The sequence below is a fragment of the Salvia miltiorrhiza genome, chromosome 6 (genome assembly GCF_028751815.1).
Source record: "Salvia miltiorrhiza cultivar Shanhuang (shh) chromosome 6, IMPLAD_Smil_shh, whole genome shotgun sequence".
NCBI lineage: Eukaryota > Viridiplantae > Streptophyta > Magnoliopsida > Lamiales > Lamiaceae > Salvia > Salvia miltiorrhiza.
In genome coordinates this window covers 39,693,700-39,701,478 of record NC_080392.1, presented here as the reverse complement: position 1 = coordinate 39,701,478, position 7,779 = coordinate 39,693,700, and the positions used below count along the sequence as shown (strand labels likewise).

Sequence of the window (7,779 nt, the reverse complement as noted above, 5' to 3'; positions counted from 1 at the left end):
TCTAGTTTTTAACTGAGCCCAATAGCTTCAGTTTTTAACTGAGCCCAATAGCTGTTTTGGGTCAATAGTTGATAATGATAGTAGGAATGCCAAACCAGTTAATTTCTATAAGATTTACTGATTATATAAAACTCATTAGAGCATATCTGATCCTTAAAAAAACACGTAGCATACGTGACTCATTCTTCCCATTCTGCCGACTTAAAACAGTATAAGAAAAGAGGAGTTGAGCGTGACACCATTTTTCCCCCATTCTGCAAATTCCCAACAGCAAACAAATATTCATCAGAATACAAACATCCCCGCAGCAGTTCACAACAAAGAAGGTAGTTTTTCTTTTGTTCAATACATGTACAGAATGCTTTTAGCAATAGGAAAGATGGACCTAACTACAACAAACAAGTTAAGTATAGCATAACTAACAACAGTATACTTTCTTCTATCAAAACTTTAGCTTTCCAGTAAGCAACAAGGAAAACAATCATAAAAATAGGATCTTGAGCTGATAAAGGACTGTTGCGCCGGAGACGTCTCACGCAACGACGACGCCGGTCGATTCCTGAAACAGAAAATAATTTGAGATTTATTAGTTTGTGATGTTAAAACTGAAATAGAAATTAAATTGGAAGTTTGCTGGAATGAGATTTTGAATTGGGAAATAGAGAAGAGGGAAGGAAGAAGGAGAGGGGGGATTAGCAGTAGCAGCAGCAGCCGCAAGCCATCACAGCGGAGGCATGGCTGGCGGTGGTGGCCGCCGGCGCTGCCCGCGCCACGGCGGCCGCGGTGGCTGCCGACAGTCGAAAGAAAGAGGGAGATTGAGTGAGAGATAGTGAGATAGAGACAGACAGCATGAAGAAGGGACAAAGGCAGAACGAGCTAGAGGGAGAGAGGAGCGGGGCAGGCGGCAGCGAGCACCGGCGCTGCAAGCGCTGTCGTGGCTTGCGGCGGCCGCCGCGCCCTGGACAGAGAGAGAGAGCGAGAGATCGAGAAAGGGCAGAGAAAGAGGGAGTTCGAGGGAGAAAGCAGAGATAGAAGTAGAGAGAGAGACAGGGACTTACCGGAGTCAGAAGAGGCGGCGGCGTGACAGAGACGACGGCGGGGCGGCAGGCTTCGCCGGAGAGACGAATTCCAGAGGGGATGAAGAGAGGTAGAAACCCTAGGATTTTGATTTTATAATTTGGGGATTGAAACATAGGGAAAGGAGAAATGGAAAGAAAGGAAGGGGGGAGAGGAGAGGCCGACCTCGCCGCGCCGGAGGCGGCGAAGGCCGGCGACGCTCACCGGAGACAGGGAGAGAGAAAGAGGACGACAGAGTTGAGAGAGAGAGAGAAGGAACGCAGAGAGAGAATGTAGATGTATGTGAGCGTGAGGAGATAAGAGAGAGAAGTTAATTTGATTCCTTATATTAAAGGGGAGAATATAGGATTCTTAATTTATTTAGTCTAAAAATAGTTAATTGGGCTACTAATTATTGGATCAGTTAAATTATGTTGGGCTTTGGATTAATTCTGTAAATGGCCCAGATTTGTTTTAATTGGACCTTTGATTTATTCAAACAAACTGCATTATTATTATATGAGCCCAATAATTTATGTAAATCAGATTAACTATTTATTTATACTTAGAAGTAGTTAATTAAAGCATTAAATACATAATTATTTTAGTTAGTAGTTAAACCTATATTAGATCAACTTAGAATCAAGCTCTTTAAAAAGAAAGAGGGAATTTATAATAATTCTACGTTAGTATTTATTTTTAAATTAGTGTGAGTAGAATTGATTAACGCCAGAGTTATAGTTATTGCAGTTTCAGTCTAAGTTGGTTTGTTGATAAGTTGTCAAACAACTAGTCTTCATTCCATAATTTTCAATAAAACCATCACCTTAAAACCAACATAAGTATTGTCTAAATCAGTCCATATCATTTTCCTGATTATTTATTAGTCAGTTTTTATACTGAAGGTCGGATACAAGCAAGGGTAAAGCAATAGTTCAGAATTTCTAGTGTCGTCAGACCACGATCAGGTGGGCTTTCTAAACTCAAATGTGAAGTGCACATTATTTAATGATGTTTACATGAGTAATGTTATATTAAAGTTATTGACTTGCCAAAACTTTTATGAGCTTGTATGATACCTATCTGGCACCAGAAGTTAATCGAATTCGGATCCTGTTCTATCCAGATGTTAGACAGGATTAGTGTACACAAGGGACCGTGAGCCGATCTAGCATATCGGCCGGCCTAGGACCGTGAGCCGGTTTAGCGTATCGGCCGGTCTAGGTCCGTGAGCTGGTTTAGCGTATCGGCCGGTCTAGGACCGTGAGCCGGTTTAGCGTATCGGCCGGTCAGTGACCGTAGAAGGTGGCCACCTTCTCGGCACACAATTATCATTGCAGATATGGTAGAGTACAAAGAAGTATGTCTGCAGACGCATATGATGATTACAGAGAAGTTTTACATTTTTGCATGCACATGTTATTTAAATAAAACTCTTGTGTGATGCGTGAAATGGCAAGTTCAATATATAGCTCTAAGAGCAAGCTTTCAAGTTATTTCGGCATGTGACCATTGAGTACCTTTTTAGTACTCAGCCCTGCATATGTTTTCTAAATATGCAGGTTAAGCTGGTGATGCAGATGGAGGCGAGCAGAGCAAAAGCTTTTGATATATAAGTACTAAATTAGGCTCAGGATTCCATGTCTTCATACATGTAATCCACTTAAGCTATTCCGCTGCAACGCTTAGTGCGTTTTACTTTATTGATGTGTTGCAAAGATTTCAAACTAATAGCTTTGAGAATTATGTCACTTGAAAATTTGACAACTTGTCGTTATGTATTGTGAGTTGTCTGCTTTGAGCTTTAGAAAAGATTGTTTATAATTACCAAATATTTTGGTAAATTATTGTTTAAGCAGGTTAGTGATTTTTATTGAAATCTATTTTCTTTTTCATTTTCTTACTTCGTTTTCAGTCACACTTTTTCCCGACTTAACTATTCACTAGCTTAGGTCGGGCTGTGACAGATTTATACTGTTATGGCCAAGCTGAAGAGATTGAGAATGGAGATTCGCAACTGGAATAAGAGCACGTTTGGCAATGTGGATACTTTTATTATGGAGAAGCAGCAAGATCTTTTGGAGATTCAGGAGAAAATCGTTGTTGAGGGCTACACCGAGGAGCTGTTTGATAAAGAGATTATGGCACAAGCTAGCATTAATACTACGCTTTCCCGGAAGAACTCCCTACTGCAACAGAAAAGTAGTGCAGCTTGGCTGCAAGATGGGGATCAGAATTCTGCCTTCTTCCATAGTATGCTCAGGTATAAATAAAAAGAGACCACACATCATTTCTCACCTGATGATTGATGGGGATACGTGCGTCGATCAGAATAGAATTTGGAACCACATTGTGGATTTTTTCACTAATCTTTTCACTGAGAATTCTCATTCCCAGGCGGATATTGTGGATGTTGAGGCGGTTTTGGACCATGTAATCTCGGATCAGAATAATACTATGCTGTCTGCCATTCCTAATGAAGAAGAGATCACTGCTGCTGTCTTTCAAATGGACCCTAATAGTTCACCGGGACCTGATGGTTTCTCTGGAAAGTTTTTCCAGCACTGCTGGGATATTATCAAGAATGATATTTGGCGCGGTGTTATTACTTTCTTTTCCAGCTCTTATCTTCCGCTTGGGTGTAATGCTAATACTCTAATTTTGATTCCTAAAAAGAAGATTGTGGTCTCGGTTGCTGACTTGAGGCCAATTGTTCTTTTGAATTTATTTTTCAAGATAATTTCGAAAGTCTTGGCGGTGCGGCTGAGTGTTGTGGCTGCTCAACATGTTTCGAGTAATCAATTCTGGTTCATTAGTGGCAGATCGATTCACGATTGTATTATGCTTGGTTCTGAGGGAATCAATTGTTTGAGACGTTCTAGCGATGGTCAAAATATGGCGTGTAAAGTTGATATTTCCAAGGCATTTGACACTCTGAGGTGGGATTTCCTTCTAAATATTCTTAAAGTCTGTGGTTACAATCATCGGTTTATTAGGTGGATTGAGGTGATTCTTTCGTCGGCTTGGCTCTCTATTCTGTATAACGGTGAACTCCGTGGCTTCTTTGGATGTTCTAAAGGTGTTCGACAAGGGGATCCGTTGTCACCTATTCTGTTTGGAATAGCAGAAGATGCTCTTAGCGCCCTCTTCCATAATTGTGTTCGCTCTGGTCATCTTGTTCCTATGCAATTCAGTAGAGGCGTGCTTTTCCCCACGCATCTGTTCTATGTTGATGACATTCTTATCTTCTGCAAGGCCACTAAAGCTAATGCGAGAACTCTTCTTAAAATCCTGAATTACTATGGCAATATTTCTGGTCAGATTTTCAGCCCTTCAAAATCTCAGATCATTTTCTCTGACCGAATTGTTGTGGAAACTAAGAGACAGGTAACTCGGATTTTGGCTATTTCCACTGGAGATCTGCCTTTCACTTATTTGGGAGTTCCGATTTTTCGTGGCAAACCCAAAGCTTCCCATCTTCAGGCGATTCATGATCGTATTGTTAATAAATTTGCTCGCTGGAAAGGTTTACAGCTCTCCATGGCGGGTAGATTGTGTTTAATTAACTCGGTTATTAGTAGTTCGGTCACACATTCTATGATGGTGTTTAGATGGCCCCGCTCTCTTTGAAAGATTTAGATGCTAAATACAGAAATTTCCTTTGGAATGGTGATGTTAGTAAGCATCCTTCTTGCTCAGTTAACTGGAATAGAGTTTGTGCTATAAAGGCAGAAGGAGGGCTTGGAATTCGCTCCTTTGTGACTATGAATAAGAGTTTTCTTATGAAAATGGCTTGGAGGGTAATTGAAGGGAATAGCTTTGGATATGATATCATTAAACGCAGGTATCTCACTCCTTACTACAAAGCGAAAACTGTGGCTCTTTCCTCGGTGTGGAATGGTCTTCGTGAGGAAGTGAGTGAGCTTATCTGGGACTCTTTAAGCTACATTGGTAAAGGTGACTCTACTCTCTTTTGGTTAGATGATTGGCTTGGGTACCGCCTTGCGGACAAATGTGGAGTTCCTTTCTATATGAAAGATTCTCTCAATCAGACCGTTGCGGATTATTTCTTTGATGGCGTTTGGCATTTTACTCAGGAGTTTGTGAATTCTTATCCGATGGTGGTCCGTGACATTCTTTTGTTACCTATTGGCGATTCGGACACGCGGTTTTGGAAGCCTTCGTTGCAAGGCAAAGTGACAGCTGCCCTTGCTTTCTCTCATCATGTGCATAAATTTCCTAAGGTTTCTTGGGGAACTTGGATTTGGGAACCCTTCATTCCGGTTCGTAGGTCTTTGGTTTGCTGGCGACTGTTACATGATAGAATGCCGACTTATGATAGACTTATTAGACATGGCATGATTATGCCGAACTGGTGTCCCATTTGCAATAGAGCTTCTGAGACGTCGGAGCACATTTTCTGGGATTGTGAGCTTGTGCGACCTGTCTGGAATGATTTCTTCAATTGGTTTTGCTTCACGCAGGCTTTACATTCGGCTGATATTCACAGTTTTTTGGTTCTCGCTTGGGGTAGGAAGCTGAGCTCTCAGCTAAGTAAATTCTGGAAAGCTGGGATTATCGCTATGATCTGGGCTATTTGGAGTCAACGCAACAAGTGTGTCTTTGACAATTATAAGTTTTGTCAGAGGCGCATCCTTCATGTGGTGAGAGTGGCTTTGCTGGAGACGGCGACGAATTTTAAGAGGCTTGGTCATATGGACAATAGTTGGGCGGACTATATTGTCTTACGGAATATTGGTATTAAAGGAAGAGTTGTGCCTCCGCCGACTTATATTTTGATCAGTTGGTGGCCACCTACGGCGCCATGGATGAAAGTCAATACGGATGGGTCGGCTCTGGGTGCGCCGGGTGCTATAGGTTATGGAGGTGTCTTCCGTGATCACTGGGGATGGGTTCGTGGATGTTTTCACTACAAATATAACATGGGTTATGCTTTCGAGGCTGAATTGCTAGCCGTAATTATGGCCATTCGTATTGCTCGGGCGAGACACTGGACTAAACTCTGGGTCGAATCGGACTCCACTTATGTTGTTGGTCTTCTTCGTGAAAATTCTAAAAACGCGCCTTGGCGGTTTAAAGCTTCTTGGGAAGACATCTTGAGCTCTATGGCCTCGTTCCACCTGCACGTTACGCATATTTATCGTGAAGGAAATAAGGTTGCGGATTTAATGGCAAATCCTTCACGTGAGGAGGGCTGGTGGCCTCATGAAATTGAAGAAATAAAAGATGCTGCCCGACAGGATATGGCTGTACATTCATATATTCGCACATCCCGTTAATGTTGCCAGGGATGGCAGCTGGGCTGCGGCGTCAACTTTGGAGGACTTTGAGGGAGTGGCGGATGTTGCTTTGATCTGGAAGCTGAATCCTCTTTCGATTTTTGCTGAGAATACTGTTGGAGTGAATCAAGACATGGTTGCTCGGCGTTGGTTTCTTAGCATTTTGATCGAACATCTGGCGGGTGTTCTTGGTTGTGCTGTTCAGTCGAACAGTTGGGGCTCGGTGGCTGCTGCACTAGTCCATTTTTTGTCGAACACATGGTGGGCAGGTTGTACTGGTTTTTGTTTCTCCGATACTCTGGCGACCCCGTATACTTTTGACAGCTCCGGTGCTTGTTTTTGGCCTTGCGAGGCTGCTGCCTTCTTGGCAGCTCGTTCAACCGAGGCTCCTCAAAGTGGTTTAGTTTTCGGCGACGGAGTCTCACCGGCCGAAACTATTAGCCTCTCGTCCTTTGTTCTTGTTGGTGGGGTAATTTCGGCGACGGAGTATAACCGGCCGAATTTTTACCCCTTTTGTGTGATTTTTGAGTTTAGTTTCGTGGTAAGCTCACGGCGACGACGTATAACCGGCCGTGTAGCTTCCCTTCGTTTGATTGTTTTGTTTGTGCTAACGACGACGGCGTCTAACCGGCCGTGTAGCTTTTTCTACTTGGCAATTTGGCGACGGCGTCTCACCGGCCTTTCGCCTCCGTTCTGTTGCTTTTGTTGGGTGGGAGCCGAGTTTGTTTGGGGATGATGGTTAGGCCGGAGTTTTGGAAACTTTCCCTTCCGCTCTCACCCTCTTTTTTGTTTTCGTTCTTTAGACGGGTACTCTTTTTCCTTTTTACGGTTTTTCCCTCTGGGTTTTCCGTAAAAAGGTTTTAACGAGGCTCGGCCCTTAGTCTGCTTTTCTTGTGCTTTCAAGGGTTTTCTTGATTTTTTTTCTTTTCCTTTTTAATAAAATCACATTTTAATAATGCATATTGACAATGCATAAAATAATTTATGTATTTATAAACAATAACATTTTTATTCAAAAAGTAGTGTTATTTTACTTGAAACTAGAACCACATTTCCGTTTTTTCAAATTATCAAATTATGCATTTTTATTTATTTTGTAACAAAAAATTATTAATACCATATTATGTAATTTTCATAAAATAATAATATATTATATATTATAATTTATTTTACGGAAAACTAATTCAATAATCTCATGTAACTAATTGAATATTACATTAATTTTAAATTTTAAATTATAATTAGATGTACACGAACTTTCTCAAATTCTCATCAATATTGTAACTAAAAATTATTAATACCATATTATGTAATTTTCATAAAATAATAATATATTATATATTATAATTTATTTTATGGAACACTAATTCAATAATCTCATGTAACTAATTGAATATTACATTAATTTTAAATTATAAATTGG

At 41.1% G+C, this 7,779-nt stretch overlaps 1 long non-coding RNA gene across 1 annotated transcript; it reads right to left on the bottom strand.

The window, feature by feature from the left end:
• Window positions 1–311: 311 nt before the first annotated feature.
• Window positions 312–1,407, bottom strand: LOC130989457 (uncharacterized). Its single transcript, XR_009090602.1, has 2 exons — window positions 1,059–1,407; window positions 312–559 (listed from the first exon to the last, which is right to left on the bottom strand). It is a non-coding gene; the product is annotated as an uncharacterized LOC130989457 (long non-coding RNA).
• Window positions 1,408–7,779: the final 6,372 nt, after the last annotated feature.